This window comes from Arachis stenosperma, chromosome 10 (genome assembly GCF_014773155.1).
Source record: "Arachis stenosperma cultivar V10309 chromosome 10, arast.V10309.gnm1.PFL2, whole genome shotgun sequence".
Taxonomy (NCBI): Eukaryota; Viridiplantae; Streptophyta; class Magnoliopsida; order Fabales; family Fabaceae; genus Arachis; species Arachis stenosperma.
In genome coordinates, this window is record NC_080386.1 from 23,800,912 (window position 1) to 23,808,934 (window position 8,023).

Consider the following 8,023-nt stretch of genomic DNA (forward strand, 5'->3'; position numbering starts at 1 on the left):
ATGGCATTCAGAGCATCAATTTCAAGAACTCTCTTCCTCTGAGGCGTCCCATTATTCACGGAATTCCTCTCAGAAGTGTACATGAATTGGTTATTTGCAACCATGTCAACGAGTTCTTGAGCTTCTGCAGGCGTTTTCTTTAGGTGAATGGATCCACCTGCAGAATGGTCCGGTGACATTTTTGAAAACTCAGATAAACCATAATAGAATATATCTAATATGGTCAATTCTGAAAACATGTCAGAAGGACACTTTTTGGTCATCTACTTGTATCTTTCCCAAGCTTCATAGAGGGATTCACCATCTTTTTGTTTGAAGGTCTGAACATCCACTCTAAGCTTGCTCAGCTTTTGAGGAGGAAAGAATTTATCCAAGAAAGCAGTGACCAGCTTATCCCAGGAGTCCAGGCTATCTTTAGGTTGTGAGTCCAACCATATTCTAGCCCTGTCTCTTACAGCAAAAGGGAAAAGCATGAGTCTGTAGACTTCATGATCCACTCCATTCGTCTTGACAGTCTCACAAATCTGCAAGAACTCAGTTAAAAACTGGTAAGGATCTTCAGATGGAAGTCCATAAAACTTGCAGTTCTGTTGCATTAGAGCAACTAGTTGAGGCTTAAGCTCAAAATTGTTGGCTCCAATGGCAGGAATGGAGATGCTTCTTCCATCAAATTTGGACGTTGGTTTTGTGAAGTCACCAAGCATTCTCCTTGCATTATTGTTGTTGGGTTCGGCTGCCATCTCCTTCTCTTGTTCGAAAATTTCTGAAAGATTACCTTTAGATTGTTGTAATTTAGCTTCTCTTAGTTTCCTCTTCAGAGTCCTTTCAGGTTCAGGATCAATTTCAACAAGAGTGCCTTTTTCCTTGTTCCTACTCATATGAAAGAGAAGAAAACAAGAAAAGAAGAGGAATCCTCTATGTCACAGTATAGAGATTCCTTTATGTTAGTAGAAAAAGAAAGGGGAGAAGAGTGAAGAAGAATAGGTTCGGATTTTTAGATGAAGAGAGGTGAAGAGAAGTGTTAGTAAATAAATAATTAAATAGAATAAGAAAAGAGAGGGAGAATTCGAAAATTAATTTTTGAAAAGGAGTTAGTAATTTTGAAAATTAAAGATAAGATATGATTAAAATTAAAATTTAAAACAATTAAAAAGAATTTTTGAAAAAGAGAGAGGTATTTTCGAAAATTAGAGAAAGAAAAGTAGTTAGGTGGTTTTGAAAAAGATAAGAAACAAACAAAAAGTCAAATAGTTAGTTGAAAAAGATATTAAAATCAAATTTGAAAAGATTAGAAGATAAGAAGTTAGATAAGATATTTTGAAATCAAATTTTGAAAAAGATAAAATTTTGAAAAAGATATGATAAAAAGATAAGATAAAAAGATAGGATAGATAAGATATGGTTGAAAAAGATTTAAAATTAAAATTAAAATTAATTACTTAACTAACAAGAAACTTAAAAAGATAAGATTCTAGATTTTAAAGATTGAACCTTTCATAACAAGAAAGTAACAAACTTCAAATTTTTGAATCAATCACATTAATTGTTAGTGAGTTTTCGAAAATTTGATATAAAGATAAGAAAAAGATTTTAAAAATAATTTGAAAAAGAATTTAAAAAGATAAGATTTTTTTAAAATTGAAATTTTGACTTGACTTGTAAGAAACAACTAATTTTAAAATTTTTTGACCAAGTCAACCCAAAATTTCGAAAATTTGGAGAGAGAAAAAAGGATAAAATATATTTTTTATTTTTGAATTTTTAATTATGAGAGAGAAAAACACAAACATGACCCAAAACATGCAAATTTTGGATCAAAACACAAGATGCATGCAAGAACACTATGAATGTCAAGATGAACACCAAGAACACTTTGAAGATCATGATGAACATCAAGAACATAATTTTTGAAAAATTTTTGATGCAAAGAAAACATGCAAGACACCAAACTTAGAAATCTTTAATGCATGGACTCTAACAAACAAAAAATGCCTATGGAAAACAATAAACAACACAAAACAAGAAAACATCAAGATCAAACAAGAAGACTTGTCAAGAACAACTTGAAGATCATGAAGAACACCATGAATGCATGAATTTTCGAAAAATGCAAGAAAAAATTTTAAAAGCATGCAATTGACACCAAACTTAAAATTGACTCAAGACTCAAACAAGAAACACAACATATTTTTGATTTTTATGATTTTATGAAAAAACAAATTTTATTTTTATTAACTTTTTTTCGAAAATATTTTTGGAAAAACGAAAAAGAAAAGAAAATTTTGAAAAAGATTTTAGAAAAATTTTGAAAAGAAAATTACCTAATCTGAGCAACAAGATGAACCGTCAGTTGTCCATACTCGAACAATCCCCGGCAACGGCGCCAAAAACTTGGTGGACAAAATTGTGATCACATCAATGTAGTATTCTTTGTTGTTGTATGGAATCATTATTATGGCTCTTTGCTATGTGTGGACACAACTCCGTTCAACTAACCAGCAAGTGTACTGGGTCGTCCAAGTAATACCTTACGTGAGTAAGGGTCGATCCCACAGAGATTGTTGGTATGGAGCAAGCTATGGTCACCTTGTAAATCTCAGTCAGGCGGATTATTGGGTTAAATATGATTAATGGAATAAATAGAAAATAAAGATAAATAAACTAAGATAGAAACACTTATGTAAATTAATGGTGGAAATTTCAGATAGGTGTATGGAGATGCTGTGCTCCTTTTGAATCTCTGCTTTCCTACTGCTTTCATCCAATCCTTCTTACTCCTTTCCATGGCAAGCTGTATGTAGGGCATCACCGTTGTCAATGGCTACATCCCATCCTCTCAGTGAAAATGGTCCAAATGCTCTGTCACAGCACGGCTAATCATCTGTCGGTTCTCAATCAGGTTGGAATAGAATCCCTTGATTCTTTTGCGTCTGTCACTAACGCCCAGCCTTCAGGAGTTTGAAGCTCGTCACAATCATTCAATCCCGGAATCCTACTCGGAATACCACAGACAAGGTTAGACTTTCCGGATTCCCATGAATGCCGCCATCAATTCGAGCTTATACCACGAAGATTCTGTTTAAGAAATCTAAGAGATATGCGCCCGGCCTAAGGTAGAACGGAAGTGGTTGTCAGTCACGCGCGTTCATAGGTGAGAATGATGATGAGTGTCACCGATCATCACATTCATCAAGTTGAAGTGCAACGAATATCTTGGAACAGGAATAAAGAGAATTGAATAGAAAATAATAGTAATTGTATTGAAACTTGAGGTACAGCAGAGCTCCACACCCTTAATCTATGGTGTGTAGAAACTCCACCATTGAAAATACATAAGTGAAAGGTTCAGGCATGGCCAAATGGCCAGCCCCCAAAACGTGATCAATGGCCTCCTAAGATGAAGAATAAAACCAAACTGAGACCAAAGATGTCTAATACAATAGTAAATTATCCTATTTATACTAGACTAGCTACTAGGGTTTACATGAGTAAGTAATTGATGCATAAATCCACTTCCGGGGCCCACTTGGTGTGTGCTTGGGCTGAGCTTGATCTATCTACGAGCTGAGGCTTCTTTTGGAGTTGAACGCCAAGTTGTAACGTGTTTTGGGCGTTCAACTCCGGGTCGTGACGTGTTTCTGGCGTTTTACTCCAGACAGCAACATGAAATTGGCGTTGAGCGCCAATTTACGTCGTTAATTCCCGAATAAAGTATGGACTATTATATATTGCTGGACTCTGGATGTCTACTTTCCAACGCCGTTGAGAGCGCGCCATTTGGAGTTCTGTAGCTCCAGAAAATCTATTTCGAGTGCAGGAAGGTCAAATTCCAACAACATCAGCAGTTCTTTGTCAGCCTCCTATCAGAGTTTTGCTCAAGTCCCTCAATTTCAGCCAGAAATTACCTGAAATCACAGAAAAACACACAAACTCATAGTGAAGTCCAGAAATGTGAATTTAACATAAAAACTAATGAAAACATCGCTAAAAGTAGCTTGAACTTACTAAAAACTACCTAAAAACAATGCCAAAAAGCGTATAAATTATCTGCTCATCAAAAGTCCATTGCAATACTTTCTTACTTCCATTGTGGAATCTCTAAAGGTTGCAACATCCCGACAGGTCTTTGATGTTCAATCTTTACCTTTTGACAAGTTAAGCACTTTGAAATATATTCCGCCACATCATTTTTCATACCCGGCCACCAAAACATCACCTTTAAATCATGGTACATCTTAGTACTTCCCGGGTGAATGGAGAATCCACTTTTGTGTGCCTCTTTTAAGATATCCTGCCTCAAAGTGCCAACATCCGGCACAATGATCCTACCCTTGAATCTCCATAACCCATCTTTTTCTTCTGATACTCTCCACTGTTTCCCTTGCTCAATGGCCGGTAACACCTTTGATAACGCGTCATCATTCTCATGAGCCTTCAGGAGTTCGGACTTAAAGTCACTCGAGATCTGTAATCGACTCAAACTCAGAGTCCCAGACACTTCTTGAACACCAATTTTTAGACTCTCGAACTCCTTGAGCAACTTCTTTTTTTGAAGCATCATCCAAGCAGCATACAGCGACTTCCGCCTCAACGCATCCGCTACTATATTTGCCTTTCCCGGATGGTAATTCAACTCAAAGTCGTAGTCCTTCAATAATTTCATCCACCTCCTCTGCCTCATGTTAAGCTCTTTCTGATCAAAGAGGTACTTCAAGCTCTTATGATCAGAGAAAACTTGGAACTTAACCCCATAGAGGTAATGCCTCCACACCTTTAGCGCAAACACGACCGCAGCAAGCTCCAAATCGTGCGTAGGATAATTAACTTCATGCTGTCTCAACTGTCGTGAGACATACGCCACCACATTATGATGCTGCATCATCACGCACCCTAGACCTTTTAATGAGGCATCACAGTACACCTCAAATGGCTCATTCGGCTCAGGTAATACTAACACAGGTGCAGTGGTCAACTTTTTCTTCAATGCCTGAAAGCTCTACTCGCACTCAGGAGTCCAAACAAACGGAGCGTCTTTGCGGGTTAAATTTGTCATTGGCAAAGCTATCTGTGAAAAGCCCTTGATAAACCTTCGGTAATAGCCAGCTAAGCCCAGAAAACTCCTTATCTCCGTTTCGGTGGTTGGTTACTTCCAATCCATCATAGCCTCCACCTTAATTGGATCTACGGCTATTCTCTTTTTACTCACCACGTGGCCCAAAAACTTCACCTCACTCTTCCAAAACTCACACTTAGACAGTTTTGCATAGAGTTTCTTCTCCTTTAGAATCTACAACACGGTCCTCAAGTGTTCCGCATGCTCTTCTTCAGTCTTGGAGTAAATTAGTATGTCGTCAATGAAGACAACAACGAATTTATCCAGAAACGGATGGAACACTCTGTTCATATAATCCATGAACACTGCTGGAGCGTTTGTCAACCCAAAAGACATTACAGTGTACTCGTAATGACCATAACGAGTCCTAAAAGCAGTCTTAGGGATATCCTCACCCCTCACCCTTATCTGGTGATAACTGGATTGCAAATCGATCTTGGAGAAAACCCCAGCTCCTTGTAACTGATCCATGAGATCATCAATTCTCGGCAATGGGTACTTATTCTTTATTCTGACCTTATTCAGCTGCCTGTAATCCACACAGAGCTGCATATTCCCATCTTTCTTCTTTACCAGTAGCACTGGCGCACCCCACGGAGAGACACTTAGTCGTATAAAATTCTTACCCAATAAATCCTCTAACTGAGACTTTAGCTCGTCCATCTCTAACGGTGACATCCTATAATGAGCACTTGAGATTGGTCCCACCCCAGGCACCAATTCAATAGCAAACTCAACTTCTCGGTTAGGTGGAAACTCATTAATATCATCGAGAAACACTTCCGGAAACTCACACACAACCGGGACCTGTTCCAACCTTTGATCATCACCCAAAACACCCGCGGTTAACAATAGGATACCCTGACATTCGGTTCCGGAATAGTTCACCATCATCGAATTCAAGTAATAATTATTCACCACGACCGACCCTTCTGTATCCTCCGGCATAAAGTACACCGACTTTGTAGAACAATCAAGCAGGACATGGTTCTCAGATAACCAGTCCAATCCCAAGATAAGATCAAGACCGATCATCGGCAAGCAGACTAAATTATGAACAAAATCACGCTGCTTGAACCTAAAGAAAACTTTCGGGCATCCTAGTCTAGTTACCATGGCTTAATGGGTAGCATTATACACTTTTAGGTCATAACCTAAGGTTACAATCTTCAATCCTAACTCGTGGGCTTTCTCAAATGCAATGAATGAATGCGATGCTCCCGAATCAAATAAAGCATTTAAAGTTTGACCAGCCATTTCATAGTTACCTCGGATGAGTGTCTCGGATCCCTCGGCACCTATAGCTGAGGTGGTGAACACCCGACCAGTCTGTTGTGCTTTCCCAGCACCTTGTTTCTGCTTTTCCGGATAGTTGGCGGCTTTATGCCCCGCCTTTCCTCAATTGTAGCACAAGTCCCATCTGGCCTTGCATGGGGTTCCCGGATGGTGACTCCCACACCTAGTACAAGCTTGCTCATTCTGAGGCTGCTTCCCATACCTTTTTCCTTGGGAGTTGTTGTTGTTGGGTCTCTTAAAAGAGCCTCCCCTCTTGAAAGGCGAACCTCTAGGTGCAAAGCTCTTCCCTCGGTTCTGTGGGAATGAACCTTTGTGACTCCATCTCTCAATAGCTGCCTTCTTCACACACTCTTCTGCAACTCTACACTTGTTCACCAATTTGGAGAAAGTTCTATTCTCCATTGGTCCCACTGAACTGAAGATATCACTCTGGAGTCCTCCTTCATACTTAACACACTTCCATTCCTCATATTCCACTGGAGTCCCTTGACACATACGAGAAAACCTGAACAGCTCTTCAAACTTGTCAGTATACTCAGATACGGACATGATACCCTGCTTCAACTGTAGTAACTCAAGTTCCTTAGCCGTCTTAGCAGATGTTGGAAAGTACTTCTTATAGAACTATTCTCGAAAGACATTCCAGGTGATATAGTCATCACCCTGCTGCAGAAGACATCGGATACCTTGCCACCAATGTGACGCTTCACCAGTGAGTAAATAGGTAGCAAACTCAACACGCTGTTCTTCAAGTACCACCTGCGCTTGTAGTGCTCGCTCCATAGCCTGAAACCATGTATCGGCTTCAGTCGGGCTAGTAGTTCCCTTGAACTTGGGTGGATTAACCTTCAAGAAGTTTGCCAGTGTCATCGGGCCCTGAGCTCCACCTCCGTCATTGCCATGGTTGTTCATTTGTTGCCCAAGAGACTCAGCAGTGGCTCGCATAGCAGCAGCCATGTTCTCCAATGCCGTCATAAAGTTCACCGGGTCGTTAGAGTTAATCTCCAGCACACGAACATTAGTACAACCTCTACCACGGCCTCTACCACATCCACGAGGCGCCATCTGGTTGTTATACACACCAATTAACCGATATTAAGTTGATCAGTCTCAATATCAGAAGTCTAGTGCTTCAAAGTCCCAAATGTATGCTCATTAATGTTTATGCCAATTATATCAAGCAGATATACTAATAGCACATAACACACACACACAGAGAATGCACAGAAGCATACTCAGTCCGTCCCTCAGGCTCTACAGGAACGAACTGCTCTGATACCATAATGTAACACCCTACCATACAGAGTCTTATGCTTAAGGCATAATTCAGAGATGGCAAGGTATTATGACCTCTAAAATAAAAATTTAGTACGTATAGTAGTATGAATGATTGATTATAACTAGGAGCCTTTGTAGAAAAAAGGGTAAACAAAAATCGCAACTCAAAAGCGCAGCACTCCTATCGATAACGTAACGAACAAAGGATAAGTCAACGCGAGAATATATATATACAAAGGAGCGTCAAAAACAGGAATATCAAGACTCAAAATCCAGTTACGAAGATAACCGGTCCGAGCATAGCAATATATACATATGATAAAATAAGGAAACCCC

The 8,023-nt window shown here is 39.3% G+C and overlaps 1 non-coding gene across 1 annotated transcript; it reads left to right on the forward strand.

Moving 5' to 3' along the window:
- Positions 1–237: 237 nt before the first annotated feature.
- On the forward strand, positions 238–341 carry LOC130959760 (small nucleolar RNA R71). The gene has a single exon (XR_009078827.1). It is a non-coding gene; the product is annotated as a small nucleolar RNA R71 (small nucleolar RNA).
- The last annotated feature ends 7,682 nt before the right edge of the window (positions 342–8,023 follow it).